The 21,772-nt window shown below is 43.2% G+C and overlaps 21 non-coding genes across 21 annotated transcripts; all 21 read left to right on the forward strand.

The window, feature by feature from the left end:
* The first annotated feature begins 308 nt into the window (after positions 1–308).
* LOC136282731 (5S ribosomal RNA) lies at positions 309–427 on the forward strand. The gene has a single exon (XR_010718394.1). It is a non-coding gene; the product is annotated as a 5S ribosomal RNA (ribosomal RNA).
* Positions 428–1,372: 945 nt separating this feature from the next.
* On the forward strand, positions 1,373–1,491 carry LOC136282737 (5S ribosomal RNA). The gene has a single exon (XR_010718400.1). It is a non-coding gene; the product is annotated as a 5S ribosomal RNA (ribosomal RNA).
* A 927-nt stretch (positions 1,492–2,418) lies between these two features.
* On the forward strand, positions 2,419–2,537 carry LOC136282739 (5S ribosomal RNA). The gene has a single exon (XR_010718402.1). It is a non-coding gene; the product is annotated as a 5S ribosomal RNA (ribosomal RNA).
* A 900-nt stretch (positions 2,538–3,437) lies between these two features.
* On the forward strand, positions 3,438–3,556 carry LOC136282741 (5S ribosomal RNA). The gene has a single exon (XR_010718404.1). It is a non-coding gene; the product is annotated as a 5S ribosomal RNA (ribosomal RNA).
* Positions 3,557–4,452: 896 nt separating this feature from the next.
* LOC136282742 (5S ribosomal RNA) lies at positions 4,453–4,571 on the forward strand. The gene has a single exon (XR_010718405.1). It is a non-coding gene; the product is annotated as a 5S ribosomal RNA (ribosomal RNA).
* Positions 4,572–5,465: 894 nt separating this feature from the next.
* Positions 5,466–5,584, forward strand: LOC136282732 (5S ribosomal RNA). Its single transcript, XR_010718395.1, has one exon. It is a non-coding gene; the product is annotated as a 5S ribosomal RNA (ribosomal RNA).
* A 909-nt stretch (positions 5,585–6,493) lies between these two features.
* LOC136282733 (5S ribosomal RNA) lies at positions 6,494–6,612 on the forward strand. Its single transcript, XR_010718396.1, has one exon. It is a non-coding gene; the product is annotated as a 5S ribosomal RNA (ribosomal RNA).
* Positions 6,613–7,520: 908 nt separating this feature from the next.
* Positions 7,521–7,638, forward strand: LOC136282740 (5S ribosomal RNA). Its single transcript, XR_010718403.1, has one exon. It is a non-coding gene; the product is annotated as a 5S ribosomal RNA (ribosomal RNA).
* A 906-nt stretch (positions 7,639–8,544) lies between these two features.
* On the forward strand, positions 8,545–8,663 carry LOC136282734 (5S ribosomal RNA). The gene has a single exon (XR_010718397.1). It is a non-coding gene; the product is annotated as a 5S ribosomal RNA (ribosomal RNA).
* Positions 8,664–9,565: 902 nt separating this feature from the next.
* Positions 9,566–9,684, forward strand: LOC136282735 (5S ribosomal RNA). The gene has a single exon (XR_010718398.1). It is a non-coding gene; the product is annotated as a 5S ribosomal RNA (ribosomal RNA).
* Positions 9,685–10,584: 900 nt separating this feature from the next.
* Positions 10,585–10,703, forward strand: LOC136282736 (5S ribosomal RNA). The gene has a single exon (XR_010718399.1). It is a non-coding gene; the product is annotated as a 5S ribosomal RNA (ribosomal RNA).
* An 888-nt stretch (positions 10,704–11,591) lies between these two features.
* LOC131775822 (5S ribosomal RNA) lies at positions 11,592–11,710 on the forward strand. The gene has a single exon (XR_009339503.1). It is a non-coding gene; the product is annotated as a 5S ribosomal RNA (ribosomal RNA).
* Positions 11,711–12,618: 908 nt separating this feature from the next.
* LOC131775823 (5S ribosomal RNA) lies at positions 12,619–12,737 on the forward strand. The gene has a single exon (XR_009339504.1). It is a non-coding gene; the product is annotated as a 5S ribosomal RNA (ribosomal RNA).
* Positions 12,738–13,654: 917 nt separating this feature from the next.
* Positions 13,655–13,773, forward strand: LOC131775824 (5S ribosomal RNA). Its single transcript, XR_009339505.1, has one exon. It is a non-coding gene; the product is annotated as a 5S ribosomal RNA (ribosomal RNA).
* Positions 13,774–14,681: 908 nt separating this feature from the next.
* Positions 14,682–14,800, forward strand: LOC131775826 (5S ribosomal RNA). The gene has a single exon (XR_009339506.1). It is a non-coding gene; the product is annotated as a 5S ribosomal RNA (ribosomal RNA).
* Positions 14,801–15,718: 918 nt separating this feature from the next.
* Positions 15,719–15,837, forward strand: LOC131775816 (5S ribosomal RNA). Its single transcript, XR_009339497.1, has one exon. It is a non-coding gene; the product is annotated as a 5S ribosomal RNA (ribosomal RNA).
* Positions 15,838–16,752: 915 nt separating this feature from the next.
* Positions 16,753–16,871, forward strand: LOC131775817 (5S ribosomal RNA). Its single transcript, XR_009339498.1, has one exon. It is a non-coding gene; the product is annotated as a 5S ribosomal RNA (ribosomal RNA).
* A 912-nt stretch (positions 16,872–17,783) lies between these two features.
* LOC131775818 (5S ribosomal RNA) lies at positions 17,784–17,902 on the forward strand. The gene has a single exon (XR_009339499.1). It is a non-coding gene; the product is annotated as a 5S ribosomal RNA (ribosomal RNA).
* A 915-nt stretch (positions 17,903–18,817) lies between these two features.
* Positions 18,818–18,936, forward strand: LOC131775819 (5S ribosomal RNA). The gene has a single exon (XR_009339500.1). It is a non-coding gene; the product is annotated as a 5S ribosomal RNA (ribosomal RNA).
* Positions 18,937–19,848: 912 nt separating this feature from the next.
* Positions 19,849–19,967, forward strand: LOC131791308 (5S ribosomal RNA). Its single transcript, XR_009340770.1, has one exon. It is a non-coding gene; the product is annotated as a 5S ribosomal RNA (ribosomal RNA).
* Positions 19,968–20,886: 919 nt separating this feature from the next.
* Positions 20,887–21,005, forward strand: LOC131791307 (5S ribosomal RNA). The gene has a single exon (XR_009340769.1). It is a non-coding gene; the product is annotated as a 5S ribosomal RNA (ribosomal RNA).
* Positions 21,006–21,772: the final 767 nt, after the last annotated feature.

Here is a 21,772-nt window from a genome sequence, read left to right on the forward strand (position 1 = left end):
ATCATTCGAGTGATCGAGCGAAGAAGGCAAAGGAAGAAACGCCCTGTTTTGAAAGCACTTTGAAAGCCGAAGGCACGCCAAAACACTTGTAGTGGGTCTCTCAATTGCATTTTTTTTTTAAGTCTCCACACAGGAAAGAATTTAGTACCAAACTTTGTTGAAGTCGTTTCTTTTTCGGCAGAAACCCATTTAAATAGGGATCCTAACCTGCGGGAGACTTCACGATTTGCAAAGCTGGACCGAAATGTTTTACAGCGTTCTATTTGCTCTAGGCAGGCTAAATCGCTCAATTTGCACCCCATATCCTTGCCTACGACCATATCACAAGGAAAGCACCGGTTCTCGTCCGAACACCGAAGTTAAACCTTGTCGGGCGGGATTAGTACTTGGCTGGGTGACCACCTGGGAATACCCCGTGTCGTAGGCTTACGATTTTATTGCTTTTTATCTCTGCGAGTCAAGCTCCGCGTTTTGGTTGCTGGGTTTTCTTTTCTTGCTGTTGCTGCTGCCGCTGTTCTTGTTCTTGTTCTTCTTGTTCTTCTTTTTCTTCTTCTTCTTGTTCTTCTTCTTCTTCTTCCTCTTGTTCTTCTTCTTCTTCTTCTTCTTCTTCTTCTTGTTCTTGTTCTTGTTCTTGTTCTTGTTCTTCTTCTTCTTCTTCTTCTTCTTCTTCTTCTTCTTCTTTTTCTTCGTGTTCTTCTTCTTCTTCTTCTTCTTCTTCTTCTTTTCTTTTCGTTTGCCTTATCCTGTTGCACAGTTTCCCACCTTACACCATTTCAAATCGAGTCCCGTGGGCGAGTGAGGAAACAATACAAACAGAGGGGAAAAAACAGCACCATTGCCGAGAAATCGGTGAGCTAGAGGTGATAACTCCAAGCCGATCTTCCCTTCAGCGCGTGCGATGAACAGTTTGTGATGTCAACTCTACTTCTGTGACATCAGATCATTCGAGTGATCGAGCGAAGAAGGCAAAGGAAGAAACGCGCTGTTTTGAAAGCACTTTGAAAGCCGAAGGCACGCCAAAACACTTGTACACTTCAAAAAAAATGGCCAGCGAAAAAATGACACAGTTTTATTGGATTGAATTGTCACGGTAATGAGAGATCCCTTCTTGCACGGAATTCTGGGTAAGTTTAGGTGAAATTGTGCGGGAAAGTAGTGGGTCTCTCAATTGCATTTTTTTTTTAAGTCTCCACACAGGAAAGAATTTAGTACCAAACTTTGTTGAAGTCGTTTCTTTTTCGGCAGAAACCCATTTAAATAGGGATCCTAACCTGCGGGAGACTTCACGAATTGCAAAGCTGGACCGAAATGTTTTACAGCGTTCTATTTGCTCTAGGCAGGCTAAATCGCTCAATTTGCACCCCATATCCTTGCCTACGACCATATCACAAGGAAAGCACCGGTTCTCGTCCGAACACCGAAGTTAAACCTTGTCGGGCGGGATTAGTACTTGGCTGGGTGACCACCTGGGAATACCCCGTGTCGTAGGCTTACGATTTTATTGCTTTTTATCTCTGCGAGTCAAGCTCCGCGTTTTGGTTGCTGGGTTTTCTTTTCTTGCTGTTGCTGCTGCCGCTGTTCTTGTTCTTGTTCTTCTTGTTCTTCTTTTTCTTCTTCTTCTTGTTCTTCTTCTTCTTCTTCCTCTTGTTCTTCTTCTTCTTCTTCTTCTTCTTCTTCTTGTTCTTGTTCTTCTTCTTCTTCTTCTTCTTCTTCTTCTTCTTCTTTTTCTTCGTGTTCTTCTTCTTCTTCTTCTTCTTCTTCTTCTTCTTTTCTTTTCGTTTGCCTTATCCTGTTGCACAGTTTCCCACCTTACACCATTTCAAATCGAGTCCCGTGGGCGAGTGAGGAAACAATACAAACAGAGGGGAAAAAACAGCACCATTGCCGAGAAATCGGTGAGCTAGAGGTGATAACTCCAAGCCGATCTTCCCTTCAGCGCGTGCGATGAACAGTTTGTGATGTCAACTCTACTTCTGTGACATCAGATCATTCGAGTGATCGAGCGAAGAAGGCAAAGGAAGAAACGCGCTGTTTTGAAAGCACTTTGAAAGCCGAAGGCACGCCAAAACACTTGTACACTTCAAAAAAAATGGCCAGCGAAAAAATGACACAGTTTTATTGGATTGAATTGTCACGGTAATGAGAGATCCCTTCTTGCACGGAATTCTGGGTAAGTTTAGGTGAAATTGTGCGGGAAAGTAGTGGGTCTCTCAATTGCATTTTTTTTTTAAGTCTCCACACAGGAAAGAATTTAGTACCAAACTTTGTTGAAGTCGTTTCTTTTTCGGCAGAAACCCATTTAAATAGGGATCCTAACCTGCGGGAGACTTCACGATTTGCAAAGCTGGACCGAAATGTTTTACAGCGTTCTATTTGCTCTAGGCAGGCTAAATCGCTCAATTTGCACCCCATATCCTTGCCTACGACCATATCACAAGGAAAGCACCGGTTCTCGTCCGAACACCGAAGTTAAACCTTGTCGGGCGGGATTAGTACTTGGCTGGGTGACCACCTGGGAATACCCCGTGTCGTAGGCTTACGATTTTATTGCTTTTTATCTCTGCGAGTCAAGCTCCGCGTTTTGGTTGCTGGGTTTTCTTTTCTTGCTGTTGCTGCTGCCGCTGTTCTTGTTCTTGTTCTTCTTGTTCTTCTTTTTCTTCTTCTTCTTGTTCTTGTTCTTCTTCTTCTTCTTCTTCTTCTTCTTCTTCTTCTTCTTCTTCTTCTTGTTCTTCTTCTTCTTCTTCTTCTTCTTCGTGTTCTTCTTCTTCTTCTTCTTCTTCTTCTTCTTTTCTTTTCGTTTGCCTTATCCTGTTGCACAGTTTCCCACCTTACACCATTTCAAATCGAGTCCCGTGGGCGAGTGAGGAAACAATACAAACAGAGGGGAAAAAACAGCACCATTGCCGAGAAATCGGTGAGCTAGAGGTGATAACTCCAAGCCGATCTTCCCTTCAGCGCGTGCGATGAACAGTTTGTGATGTCAACTCTACTTCTGTGACATCAGATCATTCGAGTGATCGAGCGAAGAAGGCAAAGGAAGAAACGCGCTGTTTTGAAAGCACTTTGAAAGCCGAAGGCACGCCAAAACACTTGTACACTTCAAAAAAAATGGCCAGCGAAAAAATGACACAGTTTTATTGGATTGAATTGTCACGGTAATGAGAGATCCCTTCTTGCACGGAATTCTGGGTAAGTTTAGGTGAAATTGTGCGGGAAAGTAGTGGGTCTCTCAATTGCATTTTTTTTTTAAGTCTCCACACAGGAAAGAATTTAGTACCAAACTTTGTTGAAGTCGTTTCTTTTTCGGCAGAAACCCATTTAAATAGGGATCCTAACCTGCGGGAGACTTCACGATTTGCAAAGCTGGACCGAAATGTTTTACAGCGTTCTATTTGCTCTAGGCAGGCTAAATCGCTCAATTTGCACCCCATATCCTTGCCTACGACCATATCACAAGGAAAGCACCGGTTCTCGTCCGAACACCGAAGTTAAACCTTGTCGGGCGGGATTAGTACTTGGCTGGGTGACCACCTGGGAATACCCCGTGTCGTAGGCTTACGATTTTATTGCTTTTTATCTCTGCGAGTCAAGCTCCGCGTTTTGGTTGCTGGGTTTTCTTTTCTTGCTGTTGCTGCTGCCGCTGTTCTTGTTCTTGTTCTTCTTGTTCTTCTTTTTCTTCTTCTTCTTGTTCTTCTTCTTCTTCTTCCTCTTGTTCTTCTTCTTCTTCTTCTTCTTCTTCTTCTTCTTCTTCTTCTTCTTTTTCTTCGTGTTCTTCTTCTTCTTCTTCTTCTTCTTCTTCTTCTTTTCTTTTCGTTTGCCTTATCCTGTTGCACAGTTTCCCACCTTACACCATTTCAAATCGAGTCCCGTGGGCGAGTGAGGAAACAATACAAACAGAGGGGAAAAAACAGCACCATTGCCGAGAAATCGGTGAGCTAGAGGTGATAACTCCAAGCCGATCTTCCCTTCAGCGCGTGCGATGAACAGTTTGTGATGTCAACTCTACTTCTGTGACATCAGATCATTCGAGTGATCGAGCGAAGAAGGCAAAGGAAGAAACGCGCTGTTTTGAAAGCACTTTGAAAGCCGAAGGCACGCCAAAACACTTGTACACTTCAAAAAAAATGGCCAGCGAAAAAATGACACAGTTTTATTGGATTGAATTGTCACGGTAATGAGAGATCCCTTCTTGCACGGAATTCTGGGTAAGTTTAGGTGAAATTGTGCGGGAAAGTAGTGGGTCTCTCAATTGCATTTTTTTTTAAGTCTCCACACAGGAAAGAATTTAGTACCAAACTTTGTTGAAGTCGTTTCTTTTTCGGCAGAAACCCATTTAAATAGGGATCCTAACCTGCGGGAGACTTCACGATTTGCAAAGCTGGACCGAAATGTTTTACAGCGTTCTATTTGCTCTAGGCAGGCTAAATCGCTCAATTTGCACCCCATATCCTTGCCTACGACCATATCACAAGGAAAGCACCGGTTCTCGTCCGAACACCGAAGTTAAACCTTGTCGGGCGGGATTAGTACTTGGCTGGGTGACCACCTGGGAATACCCCGTGTCGTAGGCTTACGATTTTATTGCTTTTTATCTCTGCGAGTCAAGCTCCGCGTTTTGGTTGCTGGGTTTTCTTTTCTTGCTGTTGCTGCTGCCGCTGTTCTTGTTCTTGTTCTTCTTCTTCTTTTTCTTCTTCTTCTTGTTCTTCTTCTTCTTCTTCCTCTTGTTCTTCTTCTTCTTCTTCTTCTTCTTCTTCTTCTTCTTCTTCTTCTTTTTCTTCGTGTTCTTCTTCTTCTTCTTCTTCTTCTTCTTCTTCTTTTCTTTTCGTTTGCCTTATCCTGTTGCACAGTTTCCCACCTTACACCATTTCAAATCGAGTCCCGTGGGCGAGTGAGGAAACAATACAAACAGAGGGGAAAAAACAGCACCATTGCCGAGAAATCGGTGAGCTAGAGGTGATAACTCCAAGCCGATCTTCCCTTCAGCGCGTGCGATGAACAGTTTGTGATGTCAACTCTACTTCTGTGACATCAGATCATTCGAGTGATCGAGCGAAGAAGGCAAAGGAAGAAACGCGCTGTTTTGAAAGCACTTTGAAAGCCGAAGGCACGCCAAAACACTTGTACACTTCAAAAAAAATGGCCAGCGAAAAAATGACACAGTTTTATTGGATTGAATTGTCACGGTAATGAGAGATCCCTTCTTGCACGGAATTCTGGGTAAGTTTAGGTGAAATTGTGCGGGAAAGTAGTGGGTCTCTGAATTGCATTTTTTTTTTAAGTCTCCACACAGGAAAGAATTTAGTACCAAACTTTGTTGAAGTCGTTTCTTTTTCGGCAGAAACCCATTTAAATAGGGATCCTAACCTGCGGGAGACTTCACGATTTGCAAAGCTGGACCGAAATGTTTTACAGCGTTCTATTTGCTCTAGGCAGGCTAAATCGCTCAATTTGCACCCCATATCCTTGCCTACGACCATATCACAAGGAAAGCACCGGTTCTCGTCCGAACACCGAAGTTAAACCTTGTCGGGCGGGATTAGTACTTGGCTGGGTGACCACCTGGGAATACCCCGTGTCGTAGGCTTACGATTTTATTGCTTTTTATCTCTGCGAGTCAAGCTCCGCGTTTTGGTTGCTGGGTTTTCTTTTCTTGCTGTTGCTGCTGCCGCTGTTCTTGTTCTTGTTCTTCTTGTTCTTCTTTTTCTTCTTCTTCTTGTTCTTCTTCTTCTTCTTCCTCTTGTTCTTCTTCTTCTTCTTCTTCTTCTTCTTGTTCTTCTTCTTCTTCTTCTTCTTCTTTCTTCTTCTTTTTTCGTGTTCTTCTTCTTCTTCTTCTTCTTCTTCTTCTTTTCTTTTCGTTTGCCTTATCCTGTTGCACAGTTTCCCACCTTACACCATTTCAAATCGAGTCCGTGGGCGAGTGAGGAAACAATACAAACAGAGGGGAAAAAACAGCACCATTGCCGAGAAATCGGTGAGCTAGAGGTGATAACTCCAAGCCGATCTTCCCTTCAGCGCGTGCGATGAACAGTTTGTGATGTCAACTCTACTTCTGTGACATCAGATCATTCGAGTGATCGAGCGAAGAAGGCAAAGGAAGAAACGCGCTGTTTTGAAAGCACTTTGAAAGCCGAAGGCACGCCAAAACACTTGTACACTTCAAAAAAAATGGCCAGCGAAAAAATGACACAGTTTTATTGGATTGAATTGTCACGGTAATGAGAGATCCCTTCTTGCACGGAATTCTGGGTAAGTTTAGGTGAAATTGTGCGGGAAAGTAGTGGGTCTCTGAATTGCATTTTTTTTTAAGTCTCCACACAGGAAAGAATTTAGTACCAAACTTTGTTGAAGTCGTTTCTTTTTCGGCAGAAACCCATTTAAATAGGGATCCTAACCTGCGGGAGACTTCACGATTTGCAAAGCTGGACCGAAATGTTTTACAGCGTTCTATTTGCTCTAGGCAGGCTAAATCGCTCAATTTGCACCCCATATCCTTGCCTACGACCATATCACAAGGAAAGCACCGGTTCTCGTCCGAACACCGAAGTTAAACCTTGTCGGGCGGGATTAGTACTTGGCTGGGTGACCACCTGGGAATACCCCGTGTCGTAGGCTTACGATTTTATTGCTTTTTATCTCTGCGAGTCAAGCTCCGCGTTTTGGTTGCTGGGTTTTCTTTTCTTGCTGTTGCTGCTGCCGCTGTTCTTGTTCTTGTTCTTCTTGTTCTTCTTTTTCTTCTTCTTCTTGTTCTTCTTCTTCTTCTTCCTCTTGTTCTTCTTCTTCTTCTTCTTCTTCTTCTTCTTCTTCTTCTTCTTCTTCTTCTTCTTCTTTTTCTTCGTGTTCTTCTTCTTCTTCTTCTTCTTCTTCTTCTTCTTTTCTTTTCGTTTGCCTTATCCTGTTGCACAGTTTCCCACCTTACACCATTTCAAATCGAGTCCCGTGGGCGAGTGAGGAAACAATACAAACAGAGGGGAAAAAACAGCACCATTGCCGAGAAATCGGTGAGCTAGAGGTGATAACTCCAAGCCGATCTTCCCTTCAGCGCGTGCGATGAACAGTTTGTGATGTCAACTCTACTTCTGTGACATCAGATCATTCGAGTGATCGAGCGAAGAAGGCAAAGGAAGAAACGCGCTGTTTTGAAAGCACTTTGAAAGCCGAAGGCACGCCAAAACACTTGTACACTTCAAAAAAAATGGCCAGCGAAAAAATGACACAGTTTTATTGGATTGAATTGTCACGGTAATGAGAGATCCCTTCTTGCACGGAATTCTGGGTAAGTTTAGGTGAAATTGTGCGGGAAAGTAGTGGGTCTCTCAATTGCATTTTTTTTTAAGTCTCCACACAGGAAAGAATTTAGTACCAAACTTTGTTGAAGTCGTTTCTTTTTCGGCAGAAACCCATTTAAATAGGGATCCTAACCTGCGGGAGACTTCACGATTTGCAAAGCTGGACCGAAATGTTTTACAGCGTTCTATTTGCTCTAGGCAGGCTAAATCGCTCAATTTGCACCCCATATCCTTGCCTACGACCATATCACAAGGAAAGCACCGGTTCTCGTCCGAACACCGAAGTTAAACCTTGTCGGGCGGGATTAGTACTTGGCTGGGTGACCACCTGGGAATACCCGTGTCGTAGGCTTACGATTTATTGCTTTTATCTCTGCGAGTCAAGCTCCGCGTTTTGGTTGCTGGGTTTTCTTTTCTTGCTGTTGCTGCTGCCGCTGTTCTTGTTCTTGTTCTTCTTGTTCTTCTTTTTTCTTGTTCTTGTTCTTCTTCTTCTTCTTCCTCTTGTTCTTCTTCTTCTTCTTCTTCTTCTTCTTCTTTTCTTCTTCTTCTTCTTCTTCTTCTTCTTTTCTTCGTGTTCTTCTTCTTCTTCTTCTTCTTCTTCTTCTTCTTTTCTTTTCGTTTGCCTTATCCTGTTGCACAGTTTCCCACCTTACACCATTTCAAATCGAGTCCCGTGGGCGAGTGAGGAAACAATACAAACAGAGGGGAAAAAACAGCACCATTGCCGAGAAATCGGTGAGCTAGAGGTGATAACTCCAAGCCGATCTTCCCTTCAGCGCGTGCGATGAACAGTTTGTGATGTCAACTCTACTTCTGTGACATCAGATCATTCGAGTGATCGAGCGAAGAAGGCAAAGGAAGAAACGCGCTGTTTTGAAAGCACTTTGAAAGCCGAAGGCACGCCAAAACACTTGTACACTTCAAAAAAAATGGCCAGCGAAAAAATGACACAGTTTTATTGGATTGAATTGTCACGGTAATGAGAGATCCCTTCTTGCACGGAATTCTGGGTAAGTTTAGGTGAAATTGTGCGGGAAAGTAGTGGGTCTCTCAATTGCATTTTTTTTTTAAGTCTCCACACAGGAAAGAATTTAGTACCAAACTTTGTTGAAGTCGTTTCTTTTTCGGCAGAAACCCATTTAAATAGGGATCCTAACCTGCGGGAGACTTCACGATTTGCAAAGCTGGACCGAAATGTTTTACAGCGTTCTATTTGCTCTAGGCAGGCTAAATCGCTCAATTTGCACCCCATATCCTTGCCTACGACCATATCACAAGGAAAGCACCGGTTCTCGTCCGAACACCGAAGTTAAACCTTGTCGGGCGGGATTAGTACTTGGCTGGGTGACCACCTGGGAATACCCCGTGTCGTAGGCTTACGATTTTATTGCTTTTTATCTCTGCGAGTCAAGCTCCGCGTTTTGGTTGCTGGGTTTTCTTTTCTTGCTGTTGCTGCTGCCGCTGTTCTTGTTCTTGTTCTTCTTGTTCTTCTTTTTCTTCTTCTTCTTGTTCTTCTTCTTCTTCTTCCTCTTGTTCTTCTTCTTCTTCTTCTTCTTCTTCTTCTTCTTCTTCTTCTTCTTCTTCTTTTTCTTCGTGTTCTTCTTCTTCTTCTTCTTCTTCTTCTTCTTCTTTTCTTTTCGTTTGCCTTATCCTGTTGCACAGTTTCCCACCTTACACCATTTCAAATCGAGTCCCGTGGGCGAGTGAGGAAACAATACAAACAGAGGGGAAAAAACAGCACCATTGCCGAGAAATCGGTGAGCTAGAGGTGATAACTCCAAGCCGATCTTCCCTTCAGCGCGTGCGATGAACAGTTTGTGATGTCAACTCTACTTCTGTGACATCAGATCATTCGAGTGATCGAGCGAAGAAGGCAAAGGAAGAAACGCGCTGTTTTGAAAGCACTTTGAAAGCCGAAGGCACGCCAAAACACTTGTACACTTCAAAAAAAATGGCCAGCGAAAAAATGACACAGTTTTATTGGATTGAATTGTCACGGTAATGAGAGATCCCTTCTTGCACGGAATTCTGGGTAAGTTTAGGTGAAATTGTGCGGGAAAGTAGTGGGTCTCTCAATTGCATTTTTTTTTAAGTCTCCACACAGGAAAGAATTTAGTACCAAACTTTGTTGAAGTCGTTTCTTTTTCGGCAGAAACCCATTTAAATAGGGATCCTAACCTGCGGGAGACTTCACGATTTGCAAAGCTGGACCGAAATGTTTTACAGCGTTCTATTTGCTCTAGGCAGGCTAAATCGCTCAATTTGCACCCCATATCCTTGCCTACGACCATATCACAAGGAAAGCACCGGTTCTCGTCCGAACACCGAAGTTAAACCTTGTCGGGCGGGATTAGTACTTGGCTGGGTGACCACCTGGGAATACCCCGTGTCGTAGGCTTACGATTTTATTGCTTTTTATCTCTGCGAGTCAAGCTCCGCGTTTTGGTTGCTGGGTTTTCTTTTCTTGCTGTTGCTGCTGCCGCTGTTCTTGTTCTTGTTCTTCTTGTTCTTCTTTTTCTTCTTCTTCTTGTTCTTCTTCTTCTTCTTCCTCTTGTTCTTCTTCTTCTTCTTCTTCTTCTTCTTCTTCTTCTTCTTGCTCTTCTTCTGCTTCTTCCTCTTCTTCTTCTTCTTCTTCTTCTTCTTCTTCTTTTCTTTTCGTTTGCCTTATCCTGTTGCACAGTTTCCCACCTTACACCATTTCAAATCGAGTCCCGTGGGCGAGTGAGGAAACAATACAAACAGAGGGGAAAAAACAGCACCATTGCCGAGAAATCGGTGAGCTAGAGGTGATAACTCCAAGCCGATCTTCCCTTCAGCGCGTGCGATGAACAGTTTGTGATGTCAACTCTACTTCTGTGACATCAGATCATTCGAGTGATCGAGCGAAGAAGGCAAAGGAAGAAACGCGCTGTTTTGAAAGCACTTTGAAAGCCGAAGGCACGCCAAAACACTTGTACACTTCAAAAAAAATGGCCAGCGAAAAAATGACACAGTTTTATTGGATTGAATTGTCACGGTAATGAGAGATCCCTTCTTGCACGGAATTCTGGGTAAGTTTAGGTGAAATTGTGCGGGAAAGTAGTGGGTCTCTCAATTGCATTTTTTTTTTAAGTCTCCACACAGGAAAGAATTTAGTACCAAACTTTGTTGAAGTCGTTTCTTTTTCGGCAGAAACCCATTTAAATAGGGATCCTAACCTGCGGGAGACTTCACGATTTGCAAAGCTGGACCGAAATGTTTTACAGCGTTCTATTTGCTCTAGGCAGGCTAAATCGCTCAATTTGCACCCCATATCCTTGCCTACGACCATATCACAAGGAAAGCACCGGTTCTCGTCCGAACACCGAAGTTAAACCTTGTCGGGCGGGATTAGTACTTGGCTGGGTGACCACCTGGGAATACCCCGTGTCGTAGGCTTACGATTTTATTGCTTTTTATCTCTGCGAGTCAAGCTCCGCGTTTTGGTTGCTGGGTTTTCTTTTCTTGCTGTTGCTGCTGCCGCTGTTCTTGTTCTTGTTCTTCTTGTTCTTCTTTTTCTTCTTCTTCTTGTTCTTCTTCTTCTTCTTCTTCTTCTTCTTCTTCTTCTTCTTCTTCTTCTTCTTCTTCTTCTTCTTCTTCTTTTTCTTCGTGTTCTTCTTCTTCTTCTTCTTCTTCTTTTCTTTTCGTTTGCCTTATCCTGTTGCACAGTTTCCCACCTTACACCATTTCAAATCGAGTCCCGTGGGCGAGTGAGGAAACAATACAAACAGAGGGGAAAAAACAGCACCATTGCCGAGAAATCGGTGAGCTAGAGGTGATAACTCCAAGCCGATCTTCCCTTCAGCGCGTGCGATGAACAGTTTGTGATGTCAACTCTACTTCTGTGACATCAGATCATTCGAGTGATCGAGCGAAGAAGGCAAAGGAAGAAACGCGCTGTTTTGAAAGCACTTTGAAAGCCGAAGGCACGCCAAAACACTTGTACACTTCAAAAAAAATGGCCAGCGAAAAAATGACACAGTTTTATTGGATTGAATTGTCACGGTAATGAGAGATCCCTTCTTGCACGGAATTCTGGGTAAGTTTAGGTGAAATTGTGCGGGAAAGTAGTGGGTCTCTCAATTGCATTTTTTTTTTAAGTCTCCACACAGGAAAGAATTTAGTACCAAACTTTGTTGAAGTCGTTTCTTTTTCGGCAGAAACCCATTTAAATAGGGATCCTAACCTGCGGGAGACTTCACGATTTGCAAAGCTGGACCGAAATGTTTTACAGCGTTCTATTTGCTCTAGGCAGGCTAAATCGCTCAATTTGCACCCCATATCCTTGCCTACGACCATATCACAAGGAAAGCACCGGTTCTCGTCCGAACACCGAAGTTAAACCTTGTCGGGCGGGATTAGTACTTGGCTGGGTGACCACCTGGGAATACCCCGTGTCGTAGGCTTACGATTTTATTGCTTTTTATCTCTGCGAGTCAAGCTCCGCGTTTTGGTTGCTGGGTTTTCTTTTCTTGCTGTTGCTGCTGCCGCTGTTCTTGTTCTTGTTCTTCTTGTTCTTCTTTTTCTTCTTCTTCTTGTTCTTCTTCTTCTTCTTCTTCTTCTTCTTCTTCTTCTTCTTCTTCTTTTCTTCTTCTTCTTCTTCTTCTTCTTCTTCTTCTTTTTCTTCGTGTTCTTCTTCTTCTTCTTCTTCTTCTTCTTCTTCTTTTCTTTTCGTTTGCCTTATCCTGTTGCACAGTTTCCCACCTTACACCATTTCAAATCGAGTCCCGTGGGCGAGTGAGGAAACAATACAAACAGAGGGGAAAAAACAGCACCATTGCCGAGAAATCGGTGAGCTAGAGGTGATAACTCCAAGCCGATCTTCCCTTCAGCGCGTGCGATGAACAGTTTGTGATGTCAACTCTACTTCTGTGACATCAGATCATTCGAGTGATCGAGCGAAGAAGGCAAAGGAAGAAACGCGCTGTTTTGAAAGCACTTTGAAAGCCGAAGGCACGCCAAAACACTTGTACACTTCAAAAAAAATGGCCAGCGAAAAAATGACACAGTTTTATTGGATTGAATTGTCACGGTAATGAGAGATCCCTTCTTGCACGGAATTCTGGGTAAGTTTAGGTGAAATTGTGCGGGAAAGTAGTGGGTCTCTCAATTGCATTTTTTTTTTAAGTCTCCACACAGGAAAGAATTTAGTACCAAACTTTGTTGAAGTCGTTTCTTTTTCGGCAGAAACCCATTTAAATAGGGATCCTAACCTGCGGGAGACTTCACGATTTGCAAAGCTGGACCGAAATGTTTTACAGCGTTCTATTTGCTCTAGGCAGGCTAAATCGCTCAATTTGCACCCCATATCCTTGCCTACGACCATATCACAAGGAAAGCACCGGTTCTCGTCCGAACACCGAAGTTAAACCTTGTCGGGCGGGATTAGTACTTGGCTGGGTGACCACCTGGGAATACCCCGTGTCGTAGGCTTACGATTTTATTGCTTTTTATCTCTGCGAGTCAAGCTCCGCGTTTTGGTTGCTGGGTTTTCTTTTCTTGCTGTTGCTGCTGCCGCTGTTCTTGTTCTTGTTCTTCTTGTTCTTCTTTTTCTTCTTCTTCTTGTTCTTCTTCTTCTTCTTCCTCTTGTTCTTCTTCTTCTTCTTCTTCTTCTTCTTCTTCTTCTTCTTCTTCTTCTTCTTCTTCTTCTTCTTCTTTTTCTTCGTGTTCTTCTTCTTCTTCTTCTTCTTCTTCTTCTTCTTTTCTTTTCGTTTGCCTTATCCTGTTGCACAGTTTCCCACCTTACACCATTTCAAATCGAGTCCCGTGGGCGAGTGAGGAAACAATACAAACAGAGGGGAAAAAACAGCACCATTGCCGAGAAATCGGTGAGCTAGAGGTGATAACTCCAAGCCGATCTTCCCTTCAGCGCGTGCGATGAACAGTTTGTGATGTCAACTCTACTTCTGTGACATCAGATCATTCGAGTGATCGAGCGAAGAAGGCAAAGGAAGAAACGCGCTGTTTTGAAAGCACTTTGAAAGCCGAAGGCACGCCAAAACACTTGTACACTTCAAAAAAAATGGCCAGCGAAAAAATGACACAGTTTTATTGGATTGAATTGTCACGGTAATGAGAGATCCCTTCTTGCACGGAATTCTGGGTAAGTTTAGGTGAAATTGTGCGGGAAAGTAGTGGGTCTCTCAATTGCATTTTTTTTTAAGTCTCCACACAGGAAAGAATTTAGTACCAAACTTTGTTGAAGTCGTTTCTTTTTCGGCAGAAACCCATTTAAATAGGGATCCTAACCTGCGGGAGACTTCACGATTTGCAAAGCTGGACCGAAATGTTTTACAGCGTTCTATTTGCTCTAGGCAGGCTAAATCGCTCAATTTGCACCCCATATCCTTGCCTACGACCATATCACAAGGAAAGCACCGGTTCTCGTCCGAACACCGAAGTTAAACCTTGTCGGGCGGGATTAGTACTTGGCTGGGTGACCACCTGGGAATACCCCGTGTCGTAGGCTTACGATTTTATTGCTTTTTATCTCTGCGAGTCAAGCTCCGCGTTTTGGTTGCTGGGTTTTCTTTTCTTGCTGTTGCTGCTGCCGCTGTTCTTGTTCTTGTTCTTCTTGTTCTTCTTCTTCTTCTTCTTCTTTTCTTCTTCTTCTTCTTCTTTTCTTCTTCTTTTTATTTTCTTCTTCTTCTTTTCTTCTTCTTCTTCTTCTTTTCTTCTTCTTCTTCTTCTTTTCTTCTTCTTCTTCTTCTTTTCTTCTTCTTCTTCTTTTCTTTTCGTTTGCCTTATCCTGTTGCACAGTTTCCCACCTTACACCATTTCAAATCGAGTCCCGTGGGCGAGTGAGGAAACAATACAAACAGAGGGGAAAAAACAGCACCATTGCCGAGAAATCGGTGAGCTAGAGGTGATAACTCCAAGCCGATCTTCCCTTCAGCGCGTGCGATGAACAGTTTGTGATGTCAACTCTACTTCTGTGACATCAGATCATTCGAGTGATCGAGCGAAGAAGGCAAAGGAAGAAACGCGCTGTTTTGAAAGCACTTTGAAAGCCGAAGGCACGCCAAAACACTTGTACACTTCAAAAAAAATGGCCAGCGAAAAAATGACACAGTTTTATTGGATTGAATTGTCACGGTAATGAGAGATCCCTTCTTGCACGGAATTCTGGGTAAGTTTAGGTGAAATTGTGCGGGAAAGTAGTGGGTCTCTCAATTGCATTTTTTTTTTAAGTCTCCACACAGGAAAGAATTTAGTACCAAACTTTGTTGAAGTCGTTTCTTTTTCGGCAGAAACCCATTTAAATAGGGATCCTAACCTGCGGGAGACTTCACGATTTGCAAAGCTGGACCGAAATGTTTTACAGCGTTCTATTTGCTCTAGGCAGGCTAAATCGCTCAATTTGCACCCCATATCCTTGCCTACGACCATATCACAAGGAAAGCACCGGTTCTCGTCCGAACACCGAAGTTAAACCTTGTCGGGCGGGATTAGTACTTGGCTGGGTGACCACCTGGGAATACCCCGTGTCGTAGGCTTACGATTTTATTGCTTTTTATCTCTGCGAGTCAAGCTCCGCGTTTTGGTTGCTGGGTTTTCTTTTCTTGCTGTTGCTGCTGCCGCTGTTCTTGTTCTTGTTCTTCTTGTTCTTCTTTTTCTTCTTCTTCTTGTTCTTCTTCTTCTTCTTCCTCTTGTTCTTCTTCTTCTTCTTCTTCTTCTTTTTCTTCTTCTTCTTCTTCTTCTTCTTCTTCTTCTTCTTTTTCTTCGTGTTCTTCTTCTTCTTCTTCTTCTTCTTCTTCTTCTTCTTTTCTTTTCGTTTGCCTTATCCTGTTGCACAGTTTCCCACCTTACACCATTTCAAATCGAGTCCCGTGGGCGAGTGAGGAAACAATACAAACAGAGGGGAAAAAACAGCACCATTGCCGAGAAATCGGTGAGCTAGAGGTGATAACTCCAAGCCGATCTTCCCTTCAGCGCGTGCGATGAACAGTTTGTGATGTCAACTCTACTTCTGTGACATCAGATCATTCGAGTGATCGAGCGAAGAAGGCAAAGGAAGAAACGCGCTGTTTTGAAAGCACTTTGAAAGCCGAAGGCACGCCAAAACACTTGTACACTTCAAAAAAAATGGCCAGCGAAAAAATGACACAGTTTTATTGGATTGAATTGTCACGGTAATGAGAGATCCCTTCTTGCACGGAATTCTGGGTAAGTTTAGGTGAAATTGTGCGGGAAAGTAGTGGGTCTCTCAATTGCATTTTTTTTTTAAGTCTCCACACAGGAAAGAATTTAGTACCAAACTTTGTTGAAGTCGTTTCTTTTTCGGCAGAAACCCATTTAAATAGGGATCCTAACCTGCGGGAGACTTCACGATTTGCAAAGCTGGACCGAAATGTTTTACAGCGTTCTATTTGCTCTAGGCAGGCTAAATCGCTCAATTTGCACCCCATATCCTTGCCTACGACCATATCACAAGGAAAGCACCGGTTCTCGTCCGAACACCGAAGTTAAACCTTGTCGGGCGGGATTAGTACTTGGCTGGGTGACCACCTGGGAATACCCCGTGTCGTAGGCTTACGATTTTATTGCTTTTTATCTCTGCGAGTCAAGCTCCGCGTTTTGGTTGCTGGGTTTTCTTTTCTTGCTGTTGCTGCTGCCGCTGTTCTTGTTCTTGTTCTTCTTGTTCTTCTTGTTCGGGTTCTTCTTCTTGTTCTTCTTCTTCTTCCTCTTGTTCTTCTTCTTCTTCTTCTTCTTCTTCTTCTTCTTCTTCTTCTTCTTCTTCTTCTTCTTCTTCTTTTTCTTCGTGTTCTTCTTCTTCTTCTTCTTCTTCTTCTTCTTCTTTTCTTTTCGTTTGCCTTATCCTGTTGCACAGTTTCCCACCTTACACCATTTCAAATCGAGTCCCGTGGGCGAGTGAGGAAACAATACAAACAGAGGGGAAAAAACAGCACCATTGCCGAGAAATCGGTGAGCTAGAGGTGATAACTCCAAGCCGATCTTCCCTTCAGCGCGTGCGATGAACAGTTTGTGATGTCAACTCTACTTCTGTGACATCAGATCATTCGAGTGATCGAGCGAAGAAGGCAAAGGAAGAAACGCGCTGTTTTGAAAGCACTTTGAAAGCCGAAGGCACGCCAAAACACTTGTACACTTCAAAAAAAATGGCCAGCGAAAAAATGACACAGTTTTATTGGATTGAATTGTCACGGTAATGAGAGATCCCTTCTTGCACGGAATTCTGGGTAAGTTTAGGTGAAATTGTGCGGGAAAGTAGTGGGTCTCTCAATTGCATTTTTTTTTTAAGTCTCCACACAGGAAAGAATTTAGTACCAAACTTTGTTGAAGTCGTTTCTTTTTCGGCAGAAACCCATTTAAATAGGGATCCTAACCTGCGGGAGACTTCACGATTTGCAAAGCTGGACCGAAATGTTTTACAGCGTTCTATTTGCTCTAGGCAGGCTAAATCGCTCAATTTGCACCCCATATCCTTGCCTACGACCATATCACAAGGAAAGCACCGGTTCTCGTCCGAACACCGAAGTTAAACCTTGTCGGGCGGGATTAGTACTTGGCTGGGTGACCACCTGGGAATACCCCGTGTCGTAGGCTTACGATTTTATTGCTTTTTATCTCTGCGAGTCAAGCTCCGCGTTTTGGTTGCTGGGTTTTCTTTTCTTGCTGTTGCTGCTGCCGCTGTTCTTGTTCTTGTTCTTCTTGTTCTTCTTTTTCTTCTTCTTCTTGTTCTTCTTCTTCTTCTTCCTCTTGTTCTTCTTCTTCTTCTTCTTCTTCTTCTTCTTCTTCTTCTTCTTCTTCTTCTTCTTCTTCTTTTTCTTCGTGTTCTTCTTCTTCTTCTTCTTCTTCTTCTTCTTCTTTTCTTTTCGTTTGCCTTATCCTGTTGCACAGTTTCCCACCTTACACCATTTCAAATCGAGTCCCGTGGGCGAGTGAGGAAACAATACAAACAGAGGGGAAAAAACAGCACCATTGCCGAGAAATCGGTGAGCTAGAGGTGATAACTCCAAGCCGATCTTCCCTTCAGCGCGTGCGATGAACAGTTTGTGATGTCAACTCTACTTCTGTGACATCAGATCATTCGAGTGATCGAGCGAAGAAGGCAAAGGAAGAAACGCGCTGTTTTGAAAGCACTTTGAAAGCCGAAGGCACGCCAAAACACTTGTACACTTCAAAAAAAATGGCCAGCGAAAAAATGACACAGTTTTATTGGATTGAATTGTCACGGTAATGAGAGATCCCTTCTTGCACGGAATTCTGGGTAAGTTTAGGTGAAATTGTGCGGGAAAGTAGTGGGTCTCTCAATTGCATTTTTTTTTTAAGTCTCCACACAGGAAAGAATTTAGTACCAAACTTTGTTGAAGTCGTTTCTTTTTCGGCAGAAACCCATTTAAATAGGGATCCTAACCTGCGGGAGACTTCACGATTTGCAAAGCTGGACCGAAATGTTTTACAGCGTTCTATTTGCTCTAGGCAGGCTAAATCGCTCAATTTGCACCCCATATCCTTGCCTACGACCATATCACAAGGAAAGCACCGGTTCTCGTCCGAACACCGAAGTTAAACCTTGTCGGGCGGGATTAGTACTTGGCTGGGTGACCACCTGGGAATACCCCGTGTCGTAGGCTTACGATTTTATTGCTTTTTATCTCTGCGAGTCAAGCTCCGCGTTTTGGTTGCTGGGTTTTCTTTTCTTGCTGTTGCTGCTGCCGCTGTTCTTGTTCTTGTTCTTCTTGTTCTTCTTTTTCTTCTTCTTCTTGTTCTTCTTCTTCTTCCTCTTGTTCTTCTTCTTCTTCTTCTTCTTCTTCTTTTTCTTCTTCTTCTTCTTCTTCTTCTTCTTCTTCTTCTTTTTCTTCGTGTTCTTCTTCTTCTTCTTCTTCTTCTTCTTCTTCTTTTCTTTTCGTTTGCCTTATCCTGTTGCACAGTTTCCCACCTTACACCATTTCAAATCGAGTCCCGTGGGCGAGTGAGGAAACAATACAAACAGAGGGGAAAAAACAGCACCATTGCCGAGAAATCGGTGAGCTAGAGGTGATAACTCCAAGCCGATCTTCCCTTCAGCGCGTGCGATGAACAGTTTGTGATGTCAACTCTACTTCTGTGACATCAGATCATTCGAGTGATCGAGCGAAGAAGGCAAAGGAAGAAACGCGCTGTTTTGAAAGCACTTTGAAAGCCGAAGGCACGCCAAAACACTTGTACACTTCAAAAAAAATGGCCAGCGAAAAAATGACACAGTTTTATTGGATTGAATTGTCACGGTAATGAGAGATCCCTTCTTGCACGGAATTCTGGGTAAGTTTAGGTGAAATTGTGCGGGAAAGTAGTGGGTCTCTCAATTGCATTTTTTTTTTAAGTCTCCACACAGGAAAGAATTTAGTACCAAACTTTGTTGAAGTCGTTTCTTTTTCGGCAGAAACCCATTTAAATAGGGATCCTAACCTGCGGGAGACTTCACGATTTGCAAAGCTGGACCGAAATGTTTTACAGCGTTCTATTTGCTCTAGGCAGGCTAAATCGCTCAATTTGCACCCCATATCCTTGCCTACGACCATATCACAAGGAAAGCACCGGTTCTCGTCCGAACACCGAAGTTAAACCTTGTCGGGCGGGATTAGTACTTGGCTGGGTGACCACCTGGGAATACCCCGTGTCGTAGGCTTACGATTTTATTGCTTTTTATCTCTGCGAGTCAAGCTCCGCGTTTTGGTTGCTGGGTTTTCTTTTCTTGCTGTTGCTGCTGCCGCTGTTCTTGTTCTTGTTCTTCTTGTTCTTCTTTTTCTTCTTCTTCTTGTTCTTCTTCTTCTTCTTCCTCTTGTTCTTCTTCTTCTTCTTCTTCTTCTTCTTTTTCTTCTTCTTCTTCTTCTTCTTCTTCTTCTTCTTTTTCTTCGTGTTCTTCTTCTTCTTCTTCTTCTTCTTCTTCTTTTCTTTTCGTTTGCCTTATCCTGTTGCACAGTTTCCCACCTTACACCATTTCAAATCGAGTCCCGTGGGCGAGTGAGGAAACAATACAAACAGAGGGGAAAAAACAGCACCATTGCCGAGAAATCGGTGAGCTAGAGGTGATAACTCCAAGCCGATCTTCCCTTCAGCGCGTGCGATGAACAGTTTGTGATGTCAACTCTACTTCTGTGACATCAGATCATTCGAGTGATCGAGCGAAGAAGGCAAAGGAAGAAACGCGCTGTTTTGAAAGCACTTTGAAAGCCGAAGGCACGCCAAAACACTTGTACACTTCAAAAAAAATGGCCAGCGAAAAAATGACACAGTTTTATTGGATTGAATTGTCACGGTAATGAGAGATCCCTTCTTGCACGGAATTCTGGGTAAGTTTAGGTGAAATTGTGCGGGAAAGTAGTGGGTCTCTCAATTGCATTTTTTTTTTAAGTCTCCACACAGGAAAGAATTTAGTACCAAACTTTGTTGAAGTCGTTTCTTTTTCGGCAGAAACCCATTTAAATAGGGATCCTAACCTGCGGGAGACTTCACGATTTGCAAAGCTGGACCGAAATGTTTTACAGCGTTCTATTTGCTCTAGGCAGGCTAAATCGCTCAATTTGCACCCCATATCCTTGCCTACGACCATATCACAAGGAAAGCACCGGTTCTCGTCCGAACACCGAAGTTAAACCTTGTCGGGCGGGATTAGTACTTGGCTGGGTGACCACCTGGGAATACCCCGTGTCGTAGGCTTACGATTTTATTGCTTTTTATCTCTGCGAGTCAAGCTCCGCGTTTTGGTTGCTGGGTGTTCTTTCTTGCTGTTGCTGCTGCCGCTGTTCTTGTTCTTGTTCTTCTTGTTCTTCTTTTTTCTTCTTCCTGTTCTTCTTCTTCTTCCTGTTCATTCTTCTTCTTCTTTCCTTTCTTCTTCTTCTTGTTCATCATCTTCTTCTTCTTTCCTTTCTTCTTCTTCTTCTTTTCTTCGTGTTCTTCTTCTTCTTCTTCTTCTTCTTCTTCTTCTTTTCTTTTCGTTTGCCTTATCCTGTTGCACAGTTTCCCACCTTACACCATTTCAAATCGAGTCCCGTGGGCGAGTGAGGAAACAATACAAACAGAGGGGAAAAAACAGCACCATTGCCGAGAAATCGGTGAGCTAGAGGTGATAACTCCAAGCCGATCTTCCCTTCAGCGCGTGCGATGAACAGTTTGTGATGTCAACTCTACTTCTGTGACATCAGATCATTCGAGTGATCGAGCGAAGAAGGCAAAGGAAGAAACGCGCTGTTTTGAAAGCACTTTGAAAGCCGAAGGCACGCCAAAACACTTGTACACTTCAAAAAAAATGGCCAGCGAAAAAAATGACACAGTTTTATTGGATTGAATTGTCACGGTAATGAGAGATCCCTTCTTGCACGGAATTCTGGGTAAGTTTAGGTGAAATTGTGCGGGAAAGTAGTGGGTCTCTCAATTGCATTTTTTTTTTAAGTCTCCACACAGGAAAGAATTTAGTACCAAACTTTGTTGAAGTCGTTTCTTTTTCGGCAGAAACCCATTTAAATAGGGATCCTAACCTGCGGGAGACTTCACGATTTGCAAAGCTGGACCGAAATGTTTTACAGCGTTCTATTTGCTCTAGGCAGGCTAAATCGCTCAATTTGCACCCCATATCCTTGCCTACGACCATATCACAAGGAAAGCACCGGTTCTCGTCCGAACACCGAAGTTAAACCTTGTCGGGCGGGATTAGTACTTGGCTGGGTGACCACCTGGGAATACCCCGTGTCGTAGGCTTACGATTTTATTGCTTTTTATCTCTGCGAGTCAAGCTCCGCGTTTTGGTTGCTGGGTTTTCTTTTCTTGCTGTTGCTGCTGCCGCTGTTCTTGTTCTTGTTCTTCTTGTTCTTCTTTTTCTTCTTCTTCTTGTTCTTCTTCTTCTTCTTCCTCTTGTTCTTCTCTTCTTCTTCTTCTTCTTCTTTTTCTTCTTCTTCTTCTTCTCTTTCTTCTTCTTCTTCTTTTTCTTCTTCTTCTTCTTCTTCTTCTTCTTCTTCTTCTTCTCTTTTCTTTTCGTTTGCCTTATCCTGTTGCACAGTTTCCCACCTTACACCATTTCAAATCGAGTCCCGTGGGCGAGTGAGGAAACAATACAAACAGAGGGGAAAAAAACAGCACCATTGCCGAGAAATCGGTGAGCTAGAGGTGATAACTCCAAGCCGATCTTCCCTTCAGCGCGTGCGATGAACAGTTTGTGATGTCAACTCTACTTCTGTGACATCAGATCATTCGAGTGATCGAGCGAAGAAGGCAAAGGAAGAAACGCGCTGTTTTGAAAGCACTTTGAAAGCCGAAGGCACGCCAAAACACTTGTACACTTCAAAAAAAATGGCCAGCGAAAAAATGACACAGTTTTATTGGATTGAATTGTCACGGTAATGAGAGATCCCTTCTTGCACGGAATTCTGGGTAAGTTTAGGTGAAATTGTGCGGGAAAGTAGTGGGTCTCTCAATTGCATTTTTTTTTTAAGTCTCCACACAGGAAAGAATTTAGTACCAAACTTTGT

This window comes from Pocillopora verrucosa, chromosome 7 (genome assembly GCF_036669915.1).
Source record: "Pocillopora verrucosa isolate sample1 chromosome 7, ASM3666991v2, whole genome shotgun sequence".
NCBI lineage: Eukaryota > Metazoa > Cnidaria > Anthozoa > Scleractinia > Pocilloporidae > Pocillopora > Pocillopora verrucosa.